Below are 20,854 nucleotides of genomic sequence, written 5' to 3'. Positions count from 1 at the left end.
TACCTCTTTATTTTTGTCAAGCTTGAGGAGGATAACATATGCTTGTTCTATAACTTTCCCTTCGGGCAAGCCCATCGCTATGTTTTAACGAGCCTAGCGATAGTGAAACTCGTTCTCGTCTAAAGACAAGTTTGTCACTATTTAATGATTTTAACGAGTCTAACGACAAAGATAACTCGGTCCTTTTCATTTTTAGAGAGTCTGAAAAGGTACGTAAAGTCAACTCTGAAAGCCCCTTTTTCGTCATCTAATCCCTTAAGTCCGAAAAAGTATAAAACAATACAGAAGGGATGGATTTTCGATAGTTTTAACGAGCCGAACAAAACAAGCGCTCGATCTTTTTGTGCAATAATCCCTCAGGTCCAAAAAGATTAAAATCTAGAGGAGGGATAGCACTTCCGATCGCTTTAACGAGCTGGAAGGCCAAAACTCGGCAATCTTTTCATATTTTACAAGTCAGATGAAAAGAGCTTAAAGAAGACTCATCTTTTGAGGAACGAGTGATAAAATGGGTTAGCAGTTGATTCCAGGTACAGGTTGGAATTTTCCAATCACGGCAGTGTCACAAGGATGGCTAGTGTAATCACTCTTCGCAGCTGTTCCTCAAAATGGGTAAACAATCAAATGGAGGTGAATGATCGGCCAATGGAAAAGTGGAGGTGATGGTGCAAACACGACCAAGGCTTTAATGGCTGATAATTTTCATTCGCAGTGGTTATTTACCGGGTAGTTCATTTTTTAACGAGCTTAAACGTGGATTGAAACACTTGCTCGATCTTATGTTTATTTTTTAACGAGCATGAACTATGTGCTAAAACTGCTCGGATCTTGCGTTTATTTTTTAACGAGCATGAACTGTGTGCTAAAACTGCTCGATTAATCCAGTCATATGATAAGAATGTCTCATTAAGATTCTATTTTTTATGGAGCTTCATCTCACAAAGCTTTGCTCCGGATCCTTTCGTTATGCAAGTTTGGAAACGACTAATCCTACGAGTTTAAAGGGTTAGACCTACAGGTTTAAAGGGAGGACCTAAAAATTTAAAAAATAAATAGCCGCCCCTTGCTTGCACTCCAGAAGGTTTGCATGCCCCCAGGCATAAAGTACGATTTCAAGGTTACCCCTTCTTAGTCCAATAAAACATTTGTTTCACCGGGAGAGGCCTACCTCTTTCAGGTTATCCAAAGATTGTCTCGTTAATCTTTCAAACAAAACACTTCTTCGGTGATATCTACCGAAATAGACAAAGGTGAGAGACTCCATCTGTCAACTCACATAACTTTGACAAAAGAATCTTATTCCAAAACAACCCCACTTCCAACCACGGACGGGGTACCGACTAGTCATATTCTCCCGCGGAAACCTACTTTATACCCAAAGTTTTCCTGCCGAAGCAGACCAGGATGCATGCCCCCTGGGTTCCAGTCATATCCTTCTGGATTACTCGCGCTCATCGGGAGGACGGACTGTGGGTTGAGACATTTCTTGCGTGAAGAGACCATTTAGGGATGGTATATGACTATTTGCGATGCGTGATCCGGGAAATGAAAGCTGGTCCACGAGCTTGACCACTCTTCCTTCGTGCGGAAAACACATTACTCTAAAGAGTGAGGAGACGATGGCTCCCATGCAATATATATAGTCTCGTCCAAGGAGTAGGTTATAATCCAAGGGTCCTTGAACGACCATCATGTTCATTTGAACGGTCTTCCCTTTCAATGTGATAGGCACATTGGGGAGGATCCCTAAAGGTCGACTGGTTCCTTTATCGAAGCCTGTCAGATTTCTCATTTCAGGCAAAAGCGCTGGCGAACCAAGCGCTTTACAAGCAATAGAGGAAAGGATACTCACAGATGCCCCCTCATCAATGATGGTGCCAGCCATTACCATTATGTATATTTGAACGATAATCCTGAATGGTATGCAAACGGGGTCTGCCTAGTTGGTTCCAGTCGAACGAGACAACTAGGTTGCTTGGTGGTGGGACCGAATAGACGGTAGGTATGACTCTGACGAAGTTCCTTCCTGCGATAAAGGAATGGGCAAATTGCCCCCTTGTTCGTCGGAGTCTGTGTTAATGAAGAGAATTTGGACGGTGTCGTCTTTATTGTCCTCTGTGATGGTATCATTCGAAGATAGAGCCTCTGAAGGCAAAACCGGGTCAACTGCCGCCTCAACCTTTTGACTTTCGTCAGGTATGGATTCAGACGGTTCATCTTCAATGATAGGTGCTTCGGCTGACCACCTGAGCGGGCCAGCTGGGTTCTCAACTGGTGAAGGACTTGGCAGGAGTTTTTGATATCCAGGAGGAAGTTGCACTGGTAAAACCGGGCGATCTTCCAAAACTCTTTTAGCCTCGTCTAAGAAGGGACAACGGTGGATGGCATGGTTGCCTTCGCACAGTCTACAGGGAGATCTAGCTTTCCCTTTTTGTCCAAGGACTTCACTTTCACTAGTTGACGGTGTGCTGTCAACATCGCTATCAGAGGTTGATGCTACCGAATTGTGCAAACGGGGAGACCAGTCCCTTAGCATCCGAGGGATGCAGGGACAATCTCTGTGGAAGTGGTCTCCCTTGCATATGACACATGGCGATTTAGGCCTAGTCAGTGCTGTGTGTGGATTTTTGTCAGACGACACTTGTTTGTCCCCAGTCGCTTTTGGCTCCTTCTTCTTCTTCTCTTTCTTCTTCTTTTCCTTCTTCTCCTTAGGAACTTGGTTTTTTGTTTTACCAGTTCCGTCAAGCGAAGAGGAAGGAGGAGAGGAAGAATTAGATGAAGTAGAAGGCTGGTGGGTAACTCTGGTCTGGTCTAACTGTTGATTCGACTGTTCAGGAATAGTGGTGTTCTGAACGACATTGGTTGAAAAGAGCCAGACAGGCAAGCCAATTGTCAGTCCTGGAAGCGACAACGTGGCCATGTGGGGCGCACCAACATCTCCCCAAGAGGAGAAGGGACTAGGGTTTCCACCAAGGGGAATTCCTTGGTTGGTGTGCTCCATTTTCTCAACCTAAAGATCAACGCAGGAAGAAGGGGTGATTGTTCCGTTTAAAATAAATTTTAACGACGCTTTAGATACAACTTGCTTTTTCAATTTTAAAGAGTCGAGAAAAAGCTAAAGATGACTCTAGTCTCCTTCGATGTTTTAACGAGCCCGAAGTGACAAATGCTCGGATGGACTTTTTCTGTTATAGAGTCTGAAAAAGGCCAAAAGGAACTGCTCTGGAGTTCTAGGTAGAGGGTGTGCCAAACTTTTCGCAAAACCGCAGAATACTTTTTAAGGTACGGGCGGTCGATCTTCCTGAATGCTGTGTTCAGTGCATTGCATTCAGTAGGGCGGCCGACATGGCTTCCTAAGGATAAAGGTTTTATGCCTATAGGGGTCTCCCAATATATACTCGACGGTACGTGGGAGCACAATCTGTACTGGCACTATCATCCCTCAGGAGGAATCACCCACCATCAGCGAGATCGACAGTCACCAGGCTTTACGACGCCGGAACACGTCTCTAGCCTAGACCTCTATGTTGTGCGTTTAGTTACAAAGCGTTGTTAAGTTCATTCCATTTATTTTAGGTTGATCTTTTTAGAAGTTTGCCTTTTGAGGTTCACCACGAGATGTATGATACAATTCCTAAATGCAGTCTAAAGATGATAAGCAAGCTTTATCTCTTTTTCAACAATGAAAATCCTAGCTACAAAGGGAAAAGAAAGACACCATCTTTTCTCAAAGAGCAATCAGCACACTCTAATGCACTTTTCCTAAATCAAGCATGCAAACTATCAAGATGCAAATGCACAATGCAGGTGTTTGTTTTCCGCTTTCTTAATATTGATGCCTAAAAAGAAAGCTTTTTGTACAACTTAGAATTTGCTTTTAAATGAAAAATACAAACAAGTTTACTTTTTCGAAATCAGAAAGGGTAGAAGAGATTACAACACTTAACGATTTTCGAAATGAATACTTGTTTTGACACTCAAAAGAGACAAACTCAAACCAAAAGAAAAAATGAATGTATAATCAACTGTAAACAGCCAATGAACTCTCTCCTAAGATCACAATCAACAGATCTGAATCAAGGGCTACATGATGACTATTTCACTCTTGCAAAGGAAAACTGTAAATGACGCCACAAACACATAAAAACACTCACAGTATTTTTGTACAAAAGGGGGCGGAATTTAAGCAGAGAAAAGGAGTTATCAGACAGGTACCTATGCTGGTTACAGGCTGCAAAAATCAGAGATCAGAACAAGGCAAAACAGAGCAGAGAACCCCAGCTGCACAAGGCCTAACTGGATCAACGCACCCTCAACACAGAGGTTTTGACATTCAGTGCAGGTAGCCTTCACGGGACCTGCGTTGAAATGCAGAACCTCTTCACAGGGTCTGCGCTGAAGGAGAAACGAGAGTTTCTCACTGGGTTCTGGGTCACAGTTTGCTATTTAATCTACAGTTTCAGGCCAACTCAAAGCAACAAGCAAGGTACAATCAAAGGGATGCTTTGAGGGAGGGCTAAGATCTATCACAAAGGATCATCAAATCATTTGTGAGTCCATTTTTCAGATCATAGACAAATCCAGTGATTGGATCAAAGCAGCAGCTGTCTACTTTGCATCTGAGAATAGCAGATGCAGTTCGATGGTTGCTGTTGAGTCTATGAAACAAACAATGATAGAAACACAAATAAAATGACTAAACAGATCTCCCCAGCGGAGTCGCCAATTCTTTGTGGGGAAAAATGCCTATGCAGGACGATCCTATCCACCTAAGGTGTGACAGTGCCTTAGCAACAAACAGAAACAGCTATTCTAGTATTCTTCCTTTATGAATTAAGAATGAAGAGAGATGGATGGACTAACCGGTGTCTTCCGTTTGTCCCTCGATCTGGTTTCTCTTCTCTTTGAGAGTTCCCAGCTACTCGCCTTCTCGCTCGCCCAACTTCAACAGGTTTCTGCAAGATCACAAGAAGAGAACACTACACAAAGACATAGATTCATATTCATAACTAGCTCAGGATTAGAAATAAACTAAACATACTAATGCAATCATACATCAAAGATACATCAGTATATAGGAGAAACCAAGATAGCTTTATTGATGAATAATAAGGTTCAGGAAGAGATACAACCCAGAGGGCTCCAATCCAGCATCTCCTTCCCAGCAAATGAAATTCCTATCTTCACCTTCCTTCAAAGAATTAAGCACCCAATGATTCCAATCTCAAACCAACAGCAATTCTTTGCAATAACCAAAATTCCAGCCTCTAGATCTCATGGAGGGGAGATCCATATATAGATGTTTGGAGAGAGGATGAGTCAGCTCGAGATCTGACTAGTGTCCTCTCCCTCTGTCAGTTCTTGTTTCCACTTGGAGGTTCTTGCTTCCACTTGGAGTTTGAGAACCTCTTACTCATCATGAGTCGAATTCATTGAGGCAAGTGTCATTGAGGAAGATTCTGGAAGCTTCCAGGGTCTTGACACCTCGTTGAATGAACTTGCCATTTGTCAATTCCCGCTCAGCACACCCTGGTAGTGCTTCTACCTACGTTGCAGTGCAGGTAGCCAGTTCAGACTTTGCATTTCAGCGCAAACAGCTAGTAGAGCTCTTGAATTGATCTTGAATTGACTTGTTTTTGAGCAGTTTCTGGTGGAGAACTTCTGTGAATTGTTGTGGTTTGTTATCCTTGTTCCTCTAGGGGTAGGAACAACATGATTAGGGACTTTAGATCCCTTAGATTATGGACATTTCATGCTTATAGCTGTAAGGCACAAAAATGTCTATAACAAACCTGCGAAGCCATCATGTTTTAGATCAAAAGACTCAAATGTTGCATTAAACTTAATATTGCAATTCATAATAATATAAGGTAACACCTTCCTGTTGTCAAGATGCACCCTACTCACATTGTAGGGACATCAAAAATTTCCATTGCTGACATCTTGTGCCATGAGGATGTATTAGAACTCAACGACAAAGACTTGGTGCACGTTGCTGCCAAAAACCCTATCCATGTTGAGAGTTCAATCTCGTAATGTTTAATATTAATCATAGAATTTATAATAATAATCCTAGACTTTAACATTAATATTAGATTTTATAATATTAATATTAAGATTGACATCAAGGTTTAATATTAATCTTGGGGCTTAATATCAATATTAGACCTAGGGATTATAATATTGCATTTTGTAAGATTAGGGTAATGTAAAACTAATATATTCACCTTACAATTGTTATGAAACCAGCTTACAAAGAGGTAGAAAAGATAGATCAATGTCTTAGAATTCAGCCTCTTCGAGGGGGCAACCTCCTTTACATTACATAAATGAACAATTCCTGGATGATATAAATGACAAGACCTCCTTTCTATATATAGGATTCTAAGGGGTAATAATATAATCAGAGCCGACATAATAATAATAATATAAGGGCACAATAATAACAATAGTGGGCATCTATGGGGCACAATAATAACAATATGGGGACTACATGGGCATAACAATATAGTAAGGGGGGTGTACTAAAAACAATAAGGGATTACACTAGAAGTATAGGGACCTAACATGCCCCTCTCCTTCAAAAAGTGTTGTCCTCAACACTTGAGTAGTTCTTGATGCTTCTGTATAAAATTCCTGTCCTCCAATGTGGAATCTTCAGCGGGTAAGTTCTTCCACTTGATGAGATACTCTGAAATTGATCTATTTCATGGCTATCGATTTCTTGGTTCAGTGACTCCTTCAGGTTCCAATATGATTTTTCCTTCTTTGTCAATTTCTCGAAATACTGTTTGAACTGGGATCTTCTGCAACTTTTGAATGAGTTCCCACTCTTTTGGGCATATGGATATCTGTAAGGCCTGATGTTTGGAGGAACACTTCCTTGAATCAAATGAATATCATGATCATCATCACAAATAGGTGGGAAGTCTTTGGGAGTCTCAAACACCTTGGAATGATTGTCCAAAACATTTTGGAGATCTGGAGAAATACATGATTTCGATGTGGGATCCTCTAGTGAACATATTTGTGCAATTACGCCCTGTTGTTCTTTATTTAGAAGCTTTTTCATGTTGTTAGATTTGATTATCTTTCCCAGTTTCCCTTCAATACCCCTCAATTCAACTTCCTTTCCTTCCAAAAAAAATTTCAAGAAAAGTTCTTGAAAATTAAAAGTTATCATACACAAAGATTGTAGCCATTGGACTCCTAGTAAAACATCAGCACCACCCATTGGAATGGAAAGCATTAGGATATTCAATACATATTCTCCCATGGATAGCTTGATATTATGGCACTTTCCAAAAAAATTTATGGTTCCTCCACTTGCAACCATCACTTGACACTCTCGTGTTGGATATAGGAAGCAATTCAATTCCTTGGCTATCTTATAATGAATAAAATTATGGGTACTACCCGAATCAATCAACACTATTACCTTTTTCTTTTTGATAGGTCCTTCTATCTTGATAGTTTGAGGAGTGGTAATTTCTTCCAATGCATTCAAAGATATGGTCGGATTCATTTCTTGATGCTTGATGTGATCTTTCACTTCTTGAGCATTTTTCTTCTGAATATGTCCTTCTATATCGATAGTTTGAGGAGTGGTAATTCTGGCCAATGCATTACAAGATATGGTCAGATTCATTTCTTCTTTCTCGATGTGATCTTTCACTTCTTGAATCTTTTTCTTCTTGATATGTCCTTCTATCTTGAGAGTTTGAGGAATGGTAATTCTTTCCAATGATTTACAAGATATGGTCAGATTCATTTATTCTTTCTCTAGGGTGGGTTCCTGGTGTATATCTTGTTCTTTTGATGTTTCTTGATCCTTTTCTTCCTCCTTTTCATAATCTATGTAAAATAATTTCTTCTTAGCACACTTATGACCTTTAGTGTATTTTCTATCACAATTGTAACAAAGCCTTTTTTCTCTTTTTTCTTCCAATTCCTGCGGTGTAAACATTGTAGGTTCTGCAAGGCTAGGAGAAAAAGCACTTCAATAATTATGGTCGTGAGTGGTGTGATTCCTTGTTTCCATAATTTCACTTTCAATTTTTCTTGCCAACCTGAATGCCTTCTCCAATGAATCAGGTTCCCAAAGACGAACCTCATATTGAATGTTATCCTTTAAAGTCGCTATGAAGACATCAACCATTTTCTTCTCTGGAATATCATTTACCCTTATATTCAATTTTTTGAAGCACTCAATGTGCTCTACCATTGAACCCATTTGTTTGAGATTTATCAATTGGCTAAAGAAGGTGTTTCTCTTTGTATCCTCATAATGTGCTATCATTTCCTCTGTGAAAATTGACCACTTGACAATTGGTTTACGAGAACAAAGCCCTTTATACCATAAAAATTGATTCGATTCTAAATAATTATATTCAATAAGTACCTTTTGTAATAGTGGTACACCATGTGGATCAAAATATTTCTCCATTTGTAGTATCCATTTTACCGGATCCTTGCCATCAAACTTCCTCATCTTGCTTTTTCTTTATTTTAGGAGCTCGATCTTGAAACGACTATAACTCTATACTTTCTGATCTTTAAGTTTTGCAATTTTGGCCTGTAATATCCCTCTAAGTCCTCTTTCTAACTCAGCAAGTCTGATCGCAATTGGATTCCCGAAGAAAGTATCCCGCAATGACCTAATTATAGACTAGTAGTAGTGTGAACTTGTGTGACATGCCACGTGTCACTGTTTCAACCTTAGGTTCTAAAACGTACACCCAAAGAAACTACAATCTATCCTCTTTCTGTATCTTCTTACAAAATTTCAATATGATGCTTATAGAGAAAGTTATGATGTTTTTCCCAATGTCACCTATTTAGGATGTAATTCGGGAGTCTGCAAAAACACTAACTTCCTCAGATCATATATCTGAAAATATAATGAGCCAAGATTTGATATTTAGACCCAAGGTTTAGACCCATTTCTTCTTAAACAAGTTTACATTTTAGATTCTGAAACTTCGTAGTGAAAATGTTGTAGCAAAAATTCCACGATGACCTGTTTTAGATGAAATTCTGGAGCTTCCAAAAACCCTAACTTCCTCATATCATATCTCCGAAAATATAGCGAGACAAAATTTGAAATTTAGACCTGAGGTTCAGTGTAATTTCTTTTCAAATGGGTTTTTTTCGCTTCTGAAACGCCCAGAAAAAAGAAAAAATGATATAGCAAAAAGTCCGCGATGACCTGTTTGGAGCAGCGAAACCCTAGAATCCAAAACTCTGATACCAAATGTTATGAAACCAGATCACAAAGAGATAGAAAACATAGATCAATGCCTTAGAATTCAGCCTCTTCAAGGGGGCAACCTCCTTTACATTACATAAATCAACAATTCTTGGATGATACAAATGACAAGACCTCCTTTCTATATATAGGAGTCTAAGGGGTCATAATATAATCAGAGCTGACATAAAAATAATAATATAAGGGCACAATAATAACAATAGTGGGCTTCTATGGGGCAAAATAATAACAATATGGGGACTACATGGGCATAACAATATAATAAGGAAGTTGTACTAATAACAATAAGGGGTTACACTAGTAGTATAGGGACCTAACAACAATTTATAATTATAGGATTTAATATATTAAACTGTGTTTAAGATATTAATATTAGGTTTTTAAATATTTGATTTAATATTGTGATATTGGAATGGTACAAAACTTTATCAAATGTCACATTGTGAGAAGCATTGTCTGAATGTGATGAATTAATTTGACAATCATTATTGTAATGGTGCATTACATTGCAATTTATTCAATGTTGCATTACAACATTAGAAAATTGAGGTTTAAAATATTAGGTTTATAATATTGGCTTTGTAATATTAACATTTATATTAGCTTTATAACTTTTAATATTAGGGTTTATAATATTAATCTTACGGTTAATAATATTAAAACTAGGGTTTATAATATTAAAGTTATGGTTTATAATATTAATGTTATGTTTATAATCCTCAATATTATAATATTAATAAGGTTAGGGTTTATAATCCTAAGGTTTAGTATATTAATCTTATGGTTTACTATGTTAATATTAAGGTTTATAATGTTGGTTTTTGTAATGTTAGGGTTTCATAATATTAATATATTAATCTTAGGGTTATAATAATAATATTAGGATTTAATATATTAAAGTTAGGGTTTAATAACTTATAGTTTATAATATTATTCTTAAGGTTTATAATACCAATCTTAGGGTTTATAATTCTATGCTTTTTAGTACTAATCCTATGGTTCAATATTAATCCAAGGGTTTATAATATCAATATTATGGTTTATAATATTTATCCTAGGGTTTAATATTAAGCTTAGTTTTTATAATATTAATTTTAGTGTTTATAATCCTAGGGTTTTATATATTAAACATAGGGTTTATAATATTAATCTTAAGGATTATAATATTATGTTTTATAATGTTAGACTTTTGTAATGCTAACATATTAATTTTTGAATGTATAATATTAGGGTTTAAAATGTTAATCTTAGGATTTTTAATAGTAGGGTTTATAATCCTAAGGTTTTATATACTAAAATTAGGTTTTAATATTGTAATCTTAGGGTTTATAATATTAGGGTTTAATATTATGACACTCGAATGATACAAAAATCTATCAAATGTCACATTGTGGCAAACATTGTTTAATGCAATTAAGAAATCTCACAAACATTGTTGCAATGCTACATTACATTGCAATTTATTCATCTTCACATTGGGGCATTACAAAATTGGGGTTTAATATTACGGTATATAATATTAGGTTTAAAACTTTTAATATTATGGTTTAATATTAGGGTTTATAATACTAATCTTAGGGTTCGTAATATTAAACATGATTTTATAATATAAATACCAAGGTTTATAATATTAATTCTAGGGCATATAATATTAATCCTAAATATTGATATGATTCATAGGATTTGTAATATTAACCTTAGGGTTTATAATATAAATCCTAGTTTTTCTAATCCTAGGGTTTATAATATCAATTATAGGATTTAATATATTAAACATAGTTTTTATTATATAAATATTAAGGTTTATAAAATATACTTTAATATTAGTTTTTATTATTGTGATTTTCGAATGGTACAAAAATAAATCAAATGTTAAATTGTGACAAACATAGTTTGAATGTGACAATCAATTTAACAATCATTATCACAATGTCACATTGGATTTCAATTTATTCAACCTCACATTGTGACATTACAATATCGGGGATTAATATTAGGGTTTACAATATTAATTTTAGGTTTCATAATATTAATCCTAGGTTTTATAATCCAAGAGTTTATAATATTAATCATGGGGTTTAATATTAATCATAGGGATTTTTTTAATAATATTTAACTCATAGGGTTTATAATTATAGGGTTTAATATATGAAACTTGGGTTTTAATATATTAATCATAGGGATTATAATCCTAGGGTTATAATATTATCTTAGGGCTTATAATTTTTAGTTTAGTATTAGGGTTTAATATTGTGATGTTTGAATGGTACAAAAAACTATCGATCATTGCATTAAGACAAACATTGTCTCAATGTGGCAATCGTTCTAACAATTTTATCGCAATGTTACATTACATTGCAATTTATTCAACATTTCATTTTGACATTATAAAGTTGGGGTTTAATATTAAGAATTATAATATTTCAGTTTAATATTGGGTTTATAGTATTGCGTTTGTAAATTAGGTTTATAATATTTGGTTTAATATTATGGTTTTTATTATTGGATTTAATATTAAGTTTATAATACTAATCTTAGTGTATATAATATTAATCCTAGGGCTTATAATTTCATTCCTAGGTTTTACAATATTAATCGTAGGGTATATAATCTTAGGGTTTAATATTATGTCTTATAATACTAATCTTAGGTTTTATAATCCTCAAGTTTAATATGTCGAGTTTAATGTGTAATATAATAATCTTAGGTTTTATAATATTGGTTTTATAATCTTAGGCTTTAAAATATTCAGTTTAATATTAATGTTTAATTTCACACTCTAATGATACATAAATGTATCCAACAATGCATTATGAAAAACATTGTCTTAATGTGACAATCATTCTCATAATGATCATTGAATTGTTAGATTACATTGCAATTTATTCAAAGCCATATTGCGACATTACGCCATGATGGTTTAGTATTAGAGTTTAATATTGGGTTTAGTATTACGGTTTTAAATATTGGGGTTTATAATTTTGGGTTTAATATTATGTTTTATAATATAATGGTTTATAATATTAATCCTAAAGTTTATAATATTAATACTACTGTTTATAATATATGGTTTTATAATTTTAGGGTTTATACTATTTGGTTTAATATTGTGACAATGGAATGGTATGGAAATCTATCTAACGTTGTAGTGTGACAAACATTTTCACAATGTGACAATCAATGTGACAATCATCTTAAGGGTGTCATGTGTTTAAAATAGAGTTCCATCAAATAGCAGAAGATCAACAGCATAGGCAACAAAGAACGAGAACCATCGATCGTTTAGATCAATGGTCATTGCATGGTGAAAGAGCGCGGAAGATAATCAGTGAAGAGTAGGTTTTAAACAGTGGAAGTGGTATTTTAGGCAGCCTCAAACCCATAAGTGGTATTGAAGGGTGAGCACCCGATTCCACTCATCAAGTGACATGTAGCAGCGAGGAGGAGAGAGGAAACCGCTTTATTGGGCAGTTATTCCCTGTGCTTGTTGTCTACCCAAAATCGTTGTGAACCATCAAATCCATTGAGTGCAGATCGACGGTGCAGGATTGTCGTGCAAGTTGGTTGATTGGCGATCGGATATCAGAAGGTTAAGTGGCAGTGGACTATGGAACACCAATAGCCGATGGGCCGATAAGTGATATCACCAATGACCAATAGCGATGGAGCCCCGATCAGAGATCGGGAGTGTAAAGTAGTAGCGTAGTGGACCAGATGATGTATGAATGTAGGTTCATAATATTTTGAAGTCCAGCCTTATGTGTTTGAAGCGTGTATTTCCCTTATTCCTGTGTATTCTGATAGTTGTATGGTCCACGGGTTTAAAGGCTTAATGCCTCAATAATTCTTCCGATAGGTTTGTGGACCATAACCCACAGGCCTCAAGATCGAAATTTATAAAGAAAAGGGAAATTAGTTTACCCCCGAAATCTCCTTTCATCACTTAGTTACCAAGTTTCAAGCTTATGACGGTTTGATGGCTTGCCTTGACTACTAAGACTCTGTCCACAATATATTTTATCATTAGCATTCAAAATGTATTCAAATTTCCAGTGAGAAAAGGTTTCTATAGTTTTATTCTCTTTGGCTCTACTTTTAGGCCATGGTTTTGTTAAATTATGTTTCTAGCTTGGCTTACCAAGAATGGGTTGCTAGGTTTTCTCCTTGGAACAAGATGTAATTATTATAAATACATACTATGGATGGATAGTATTTTTCCTAAGTCTCGACAACTTGAATGTGTATTTATTAATTATCAATGCATGATGGGTATTTACCGAATCTCTTCTTGGCATAGTTATTTTTTAAGTCTCTATGTAATTTCATCATTGTTCAGGTGTATTTAGATTGGCTTGTTCCGGTAATATGAATCTGTTAAACATACCTTGGATTTTCTTGTAATCTGGTCTATGTGCAGGTAAATGCTCTGTTGTTTGGTAGATATCCGTATAGCTGTTCTTATATAATGCTAGGGTTTGGAGTTTTATGTCAACCTTAATAGGTTATGGCTACATACATTTTCTACCAAGGTATTTACAGCATATTCTGATTTTTTTTAGTCTCCCAACAATTTTCTGAATACATTTATCTTGAAATGGTCTTGTTGTTTGTCCTTCGCAATAATTCGAATGTACTGCTTTGAAATAAATCTGGTTAATTGTTTTATTTACAGTCGATAGGAATTTAATTCGGTTGTTTGTTCATTTCTAAGGGGTATTCTTAGATAGTTTAGCCGTAGGTTTTGTAGTCTACCGACTTGCCTCTTATTTTCATGGCTAAAGATTATGGAGGGTTTAAACCCTACGAGGGTATTTTCCCTATCTCGAATATTTATGCTCAAGCTGTTTTCTTTTTTCTTATCTGGAATTTCATTTAACTAGCTGAAAATTTTCCTAACAGGGTTCATATTACTCAGAGGGTTTTCATACTTCTCTGTCTTTCATACTTTTAAATTTATTACATAATGAGCCTCCAGATTCTTTACAGTCCTCTCTTTGGTGGTATTTCATTAAAAATTATCCGCATACTATTGGGAAGTTAATAAGACCCTTATGTTTGACATAAAATTTCTACATAAATAATCTATCTATTACTTCCAGTAGATAAAATTTATACTGTGATTAATCTATCTAATACTTTTAGTGGAAAATTAGAGTTTCTAGATGTTTGACAATTTACTTTTAAGTTCAGAGTTTCTAGATACTTATCTAATTTCTGTAGATTTTTCTTTCATTATTGTCATCCTTGACTAGAATCAACGATACGTTGACAAGTTTACTTCCAACCTTGAGACTTGATTTCAGGCCAAAGTCTCCCCCCGAGATGTAGCTGACATGACAGATGCCATTCTGTAAGACTTATCAGTCTATGCAAATGCAACTATCTAGTCTCCACCAGACTTAGCTCACGAATCGTCTAATATATCAACATGGAAACATCCCCTATTTCTTTTTCTTTTTGTTCCCTCCTTAGTTCATTTCAGGTACCAATACCCTCTTGATTCCCCTCCTGAAGTGTTCATAATCAGGGAAGTTGCTAGGGATAGGTAACTACCTATCCTAACTACTTGTTATGTGAAATTTACAAGATTTGTTATCACACAACATTTGTTTCATGCATAGATTAATTAAATCTGAATGTATAAATTTAAATAATAATAATAATATATAAAATAATATTAATGTGATAAATAAATATTTGCTTGGGATATCACAATCTCACTCTTCCAAAGTAACTAGAAATATAAAGATAAAGGTATTTTCAACTTTAGAATTTATTTTTTTTATTATACAAAATTTTGAAATTCTAGTAAAACAAAGTTTAAAAACTAGATATTTTAAATAAATAAATTAATAAATAATTAATAAAATATACTAATTTTGTTAAACTTTGTTTAAATATAATAATATTTGCAATTTAATTATTCTTAAAACATTTAAATTAAATTAGAATGTATAAATAATTAATTAAAGAAAACAGTATTTCAATAAAAGTAAAATATGATAATGATATTAGAAGATTATTAAATTTAGCTTAATTTTTAATTTTTTTTTTTTATTAATTTTATTATAAATTTATTTTTATATTTTAAAAATGCTAAGATAAGAGTGTACAAATCAAGGTAGATCACTATTGTAAGAAATATTTCGAAATTATAATTTAATGTAGATGTAAGAAATATTTCGAAATTATAATTTAATGTAGATGTAATACAAAATGATTTTTTATCTGCAACTCTATTACAATTCCTATCAAATTAACATTTTAGAAAGTGTCTAACTTCTTGTTTTATTATAATTTTTATTTTAGCATTGTGGATTTTCTTTTTTATACTTGTCAAAGCATTATCTTTTTTTATCTAGTCCATTTTTTTCTATAATAATTTGTCACTTCTTTATAATATTTTGTTTTCTTTTGTTTTTATTTTTTTAATTAAATATAATTTCCTCCTCATTATTCCAAAAGTAGTAACATATTTGTCTATTTCCTACTATTTTCTTCAAGATATGGTACATTCTTAGCACGTTTATTTAGAGACTTATGGTTTTGAGTGGAGTTTAAAGTAATTTTAAGAAGTATTTATTTCTGTATTTTGGGATTGTACATTATGTATTTAATCATAACCATGTTCTCAATGTGAAAGGACTAATTTTAGAATATTTTATCTTATTTTTTAGTAGCAATAAAAGATCAATTTTATCTCAAAAATAGTTATTCCTTTTGTATGCTTTTAATTAAATTGATTAATTAAAAAAAATTAGTACATGAACTTGTGTCATATAAACATGAGTTATCGTTTCTTTGGGCATATGGTAATGGTAAATCATAATATTGATCAATGATTTTGGAAAAAAAACCTATTTTCAAGTAGGGGTGGTTATTTATGGTAAAATAAAGGTGAATTATTGTGGTTAAGAATCTTGTTAGATGTTATTTTTAAATGTATATGTGTTTAGTTCATATATTATTCTTTTAATTCTAATCATAAAGTTATACTTTAGTTTATATTTATGGTTTTCTTAGTCTTTTCAATATGAGATGTATCATTCAATAAGTGTTTTAATGCCTATCAACATTTACCCATCATTTAATTTATATGGACATATTAGTATTAACAAAACTCAACTTAATCCTTACTTAAAAAGATATAAATACACTTCCAACCCTAAAAAAACATAAATATAAATTCAAACTTAAAAAAAATTGCTTAAACACTCAAATTATGAAAAAAATAAAATTAAAATCTAAAAAATGAACTGTGAAAAAATACCTTAAAAGGGAAGAGTCTCTAATGGAAAACACTTAATCTCATAGACCCACTCAATCACTTCAATGAAATTTGAAAAAATATAAATTTGTGAATTTTTAGAAGAAAAACAAAGTCATTAATTTTAAGATTAAGATAAAGTTAAACATCAATTTGATATATTAAATATCATTTTGGTATATTAAATATCCTTATTTATGAAATAAGTTATCTATATCTATAAAATTAGTTCACTATTACAATTATAAGATACATTCTACTTTTCTAAATTTAACTTTATAAAAAAATGTAAACCTCTACTTTTCTAAAAATGTAACATGTAAATACATTTCAATGAATACAGGTGTTTAAGTAAATACATGTGCTTGTTTAAATAGTAAATCAATTAAAGCTATATCTAATAATAATTTATATTTACATATATCTAACTATTGTCTTGAATAAATTTGAAAACACCATTGCAGATAAAATTGAGGGAATTTTTTTAATAAATAAGAAAATGGAGCTTCGTACATAAACCTGATAAATTAAGCAAACCATTGTGAATTCCAGACATTTTTCACTCAACCATATGATAGGAAACAACAAGTGAAATATTTAAAAAGAATAGATATATTATTTTTACATGTAAAAAATTATCCAATGTAAGAAACAACCTACTATTCACACCAATGCCAAAGTCTCATAATGATGTCGTTTCTCACTGTAAAAAGGTTTACATAGAAACCCATAACTGCAACTGTACAAGATAAAACCATTGTATAAAACTGAATAGGAAGGTTAGTGTGAGGTATGATTTTTATCAAATCCTAATAATGAATACATTTGATTATCCATTCAAATAAGGCACTAGTTCCCCGTCATGACAGAGAAAACACTCAGCACTTAAATCTTGTGATTTCATTACTAAGGGTTGCAATTTATACACAACTTCAGCCACAGATTGAACAATAACTATGTCGAATGAGATTTATTACTTTTTGACTCTAGCCAAGTATGATGACTGCTAAATAGGAATCGGTGCCATATGAACAATGATTGGTGTAATTCGTGATTAATATCTTGACACCTCCCCTTAATCACGACCTACATGTTAACTTGCATGATGGTTTAAGTCTCAACTAGGCTTACAACATAATTTGTATTTTCGACAACGCACTACCTAATTCTACACATTTGAAATTTAGCCTTTCCAAGAGCCTTGGAGAATATCTCAGACACATTTTCATTTGTATTACAATATGATAAGTCAATTTCTTTTGATTGCACTTTTTCTCTTACAAAATGATGTTGTGTGTCAATGTGTTTTGTCCTTGCATGATATATAGGGTTATTGGCCAATTTGATAGTGACTTGATTGTCACATATGATTACTATAGGTGCTTTTTTTGTTCCTCCAACATATTCAACTATCATTGTAAGCCATATTGCTTCACAGTTAGCACTGCATAATGTTTTATTGTTAGCTTTAGTGGATGACGAGGAAACAATTGCTTGTTTCTTATTACTCCATGATATTGGTTCTAAACCAATATTAAACATGTATCCAGTAGTATATTTCCTATCATATTGATTTCCAGCATAGTCATAATCAAAATAACCTTCCAACTCAAAATCAAATTCATTAGTATACATAATGCCAAAATTAAGTGTTCCTTTCAAATATCGAAGGACTTTCTTTGCTGCTTGCCAGTGGATTTCACAAGGCTTTGCCATGAACTAACTCAGTATGCTAACAAAATCTACTCTATGTGGTCTGGTAGTGGTCAGATAGTTCAAACTTCCCACCAGTTGACGATACAATGTTCCTTTCACCTCTTTGGTTCTAGCATCACTACACAATTTGACATTATGTTATAAAGGAGTAGATATTTCCTTGCAATCAATCATATTTAAACTTTTAAGGGTTTCCCTTGTATATTTGCTTTGTGTGATTAGTGTCTTACTGTATTCCTTCCAAACTTCAATACCTAAATAGTAATGCAATTCACCAAGATCCTTCATCTCAAATACATGTGACAACTGAATTTTAATTTTTTCAATCAAATTGAATGCATTTCTTGTTATGATAAGATCATCAACATATACAGATGTCAAAGCAACATTCCCACTTTCATCTTCCTTGATGAACAAGTTCAGATCATTTTTTCTTCTCATAAAAGAAAGAATCAATTTTCACATACCAAGATCTTGGTGCTTTTTTCAAACCATATAAAGCTTTCTTTAACCTGCAAACCAGATGCTCATGTTCCTATTTTACAAACCCTTCAGGCTGAACCAAATAAACTTCTTCTTTTAACTCACCATTCAAAAATGAAGATTTGACATATAACTGATGCATTTTTCAATTATATTTTGTAGCTAATGCAATCATGATTCTAATTGTGTTCAACTAGGCTATAGGTGAAAAATTATCTTCATAATCAATTCCCTCCTTTTGTGAATATCCTTTTTCAACCAATCTAGCTTTATGCTTATCAATACTTCCATCAACATTAAACTTTGATTTATACAACCATTTTCATCCTATGGGAAATTTGTTTTTAGGCAATTATGTTAATTCCCATGTGTCATTATTCATTATAGAGTTATATTCTTCATTCATTGCATCTCTCCATCATTCATATTCTTTTTGCTTTGCAGAGTCTCCTCTCCTCTTCTTGGAGTGTCATTACTGCTTGATGCTCCTTTCTCTTGAACTTGTACCCCTTCATGTGCTTGTTTCTGTTCTTATTCTACACTTGTATCTAATTTGACATAATCATTAGTATCATGCCATACACCAGTATTATTCATTTTATCACCTTCATTTGCATTCTCATGAAACACCACATCCATACTTGCAAGCAATTTATGACTACTTGGATCAAACAATTTGTATTCTTTTTTATTGTAACAATAACCAATAAATATGCACTTAATTGACTTTGCATCAAGTTTTCTTCTTTCATCTTTTGGAATATGAGAAATTTCCTTGCAACCAAAAAATCTTAAATGCCTCACTTTTGGTTTGTACCCAAATAATGCTTCAAAAGGTGTTTTAAGATCTAAACATTTGGTTGAACTCCTATTTTTCAAATAAACAACAGTATTAATGGCTTCCACCCAAAAACCATTCGAAATATTTTTACCTTGAAGCATACAATGTGCAGATTCAACTAGTGTTCTGTTTTTCCACTTATCAAGTCCATTTTTCTGAGGTGTATGTGGCACTATTAATTTCTATAGAATCCAATCTCTTTTACAATATTGATTAAATTCTCTTGATTTATATTCTCCCCGCTAATCAGATCTCAGAATTTTGATGCAATTGCCAGTTTGTTTTTCCACCCTACTCTTCAACTCTTTAAAGTACTCAAAGACATCACTCTTCCATCTTATGAAATTAACCCATGTATACCTAGATCCATCATCCATAAAAATAAGAAAATACCATGCTCCACCAATAGATCTAGTTTGCATAGGTCCACATACATCAGTATGAATTAATTCAAGTATTTCCCTCTTACTTTTTTCTTTATATATAGGAAATTCCTCCCTATGTTTCTTTTCAAGTACACATGCTTCACATTCAAGATGATCATTCTTAAAAATAGGAATACCTTCAACCATTGTGTTCTTTTGAAGTAGCATTAAATCATTATGATTTAGATGTCCATACCTTTGATGCCATAACTCTACTATTGATATTGTTGTAGATGTCAACGCTTGATGACCTTTCATCATCACACCCAACTTATACAAGCCTCCAACTCTAGTACCCGTGGAAATAACCTTGTATAGATCTTGAATGTATTTCACTACACACTATGATTTAACAAATTCCACCTTCAAATCTAAGTCAACAATAGTAGAAACAAAAAATAAATTATTTTTGATACCGGGATCATACATCACATTATGTATCTGTCTCTCTTATCCGTTAGGAAAATTAAGACCTATTACTCCATAACCTTGAACTTTAAGTGATATTTTATCTCCTAGATAAACATATGTTCCACAAATGTTTTCATAATATTCATGAGAACACTCCTTATTACAAGAAATATGGAGTGATGCACCAAAATCAATGAACCAAGCATTTACATAATCATTTTCCACATACAATGCACCATTAGAAACAAACAATTTAAGATTTTTAAATCCATCATAGATTGAGGTGTCTCTTTCCACAAAATTTCTATTATGCCTTCTATTTCTTTGTCTCGACTCATTATATTTCCTTTTATAGCAATCTTTAGAATGATGCCCAGGTTTGCCACAATAATAACAATCATCATTTCTCTTATCATGGGTTGGAAATTTAGATTGTGTCATAC

This window comes from Pinus tabuliformis, chromosome 3_1, assembly GCF_031772625.1.
Source record: "Pinus tabuliformis cultivar Carrire ecotype Pingquan chromosome 3_1, CPIR1, whole genome shotgun sequence".
Classification (NCBI taxonomy): Eukaryota; Viridiplantae; Streptophyta; class Pinopsida; order Pinales; family Pinaceae; genus Pinus; species Pinus tabuliformis.
The sequence above is the reverse complement of the archived record's forward strand: the minus strand, read 5'-3'. Positions refer to the sequence as shown.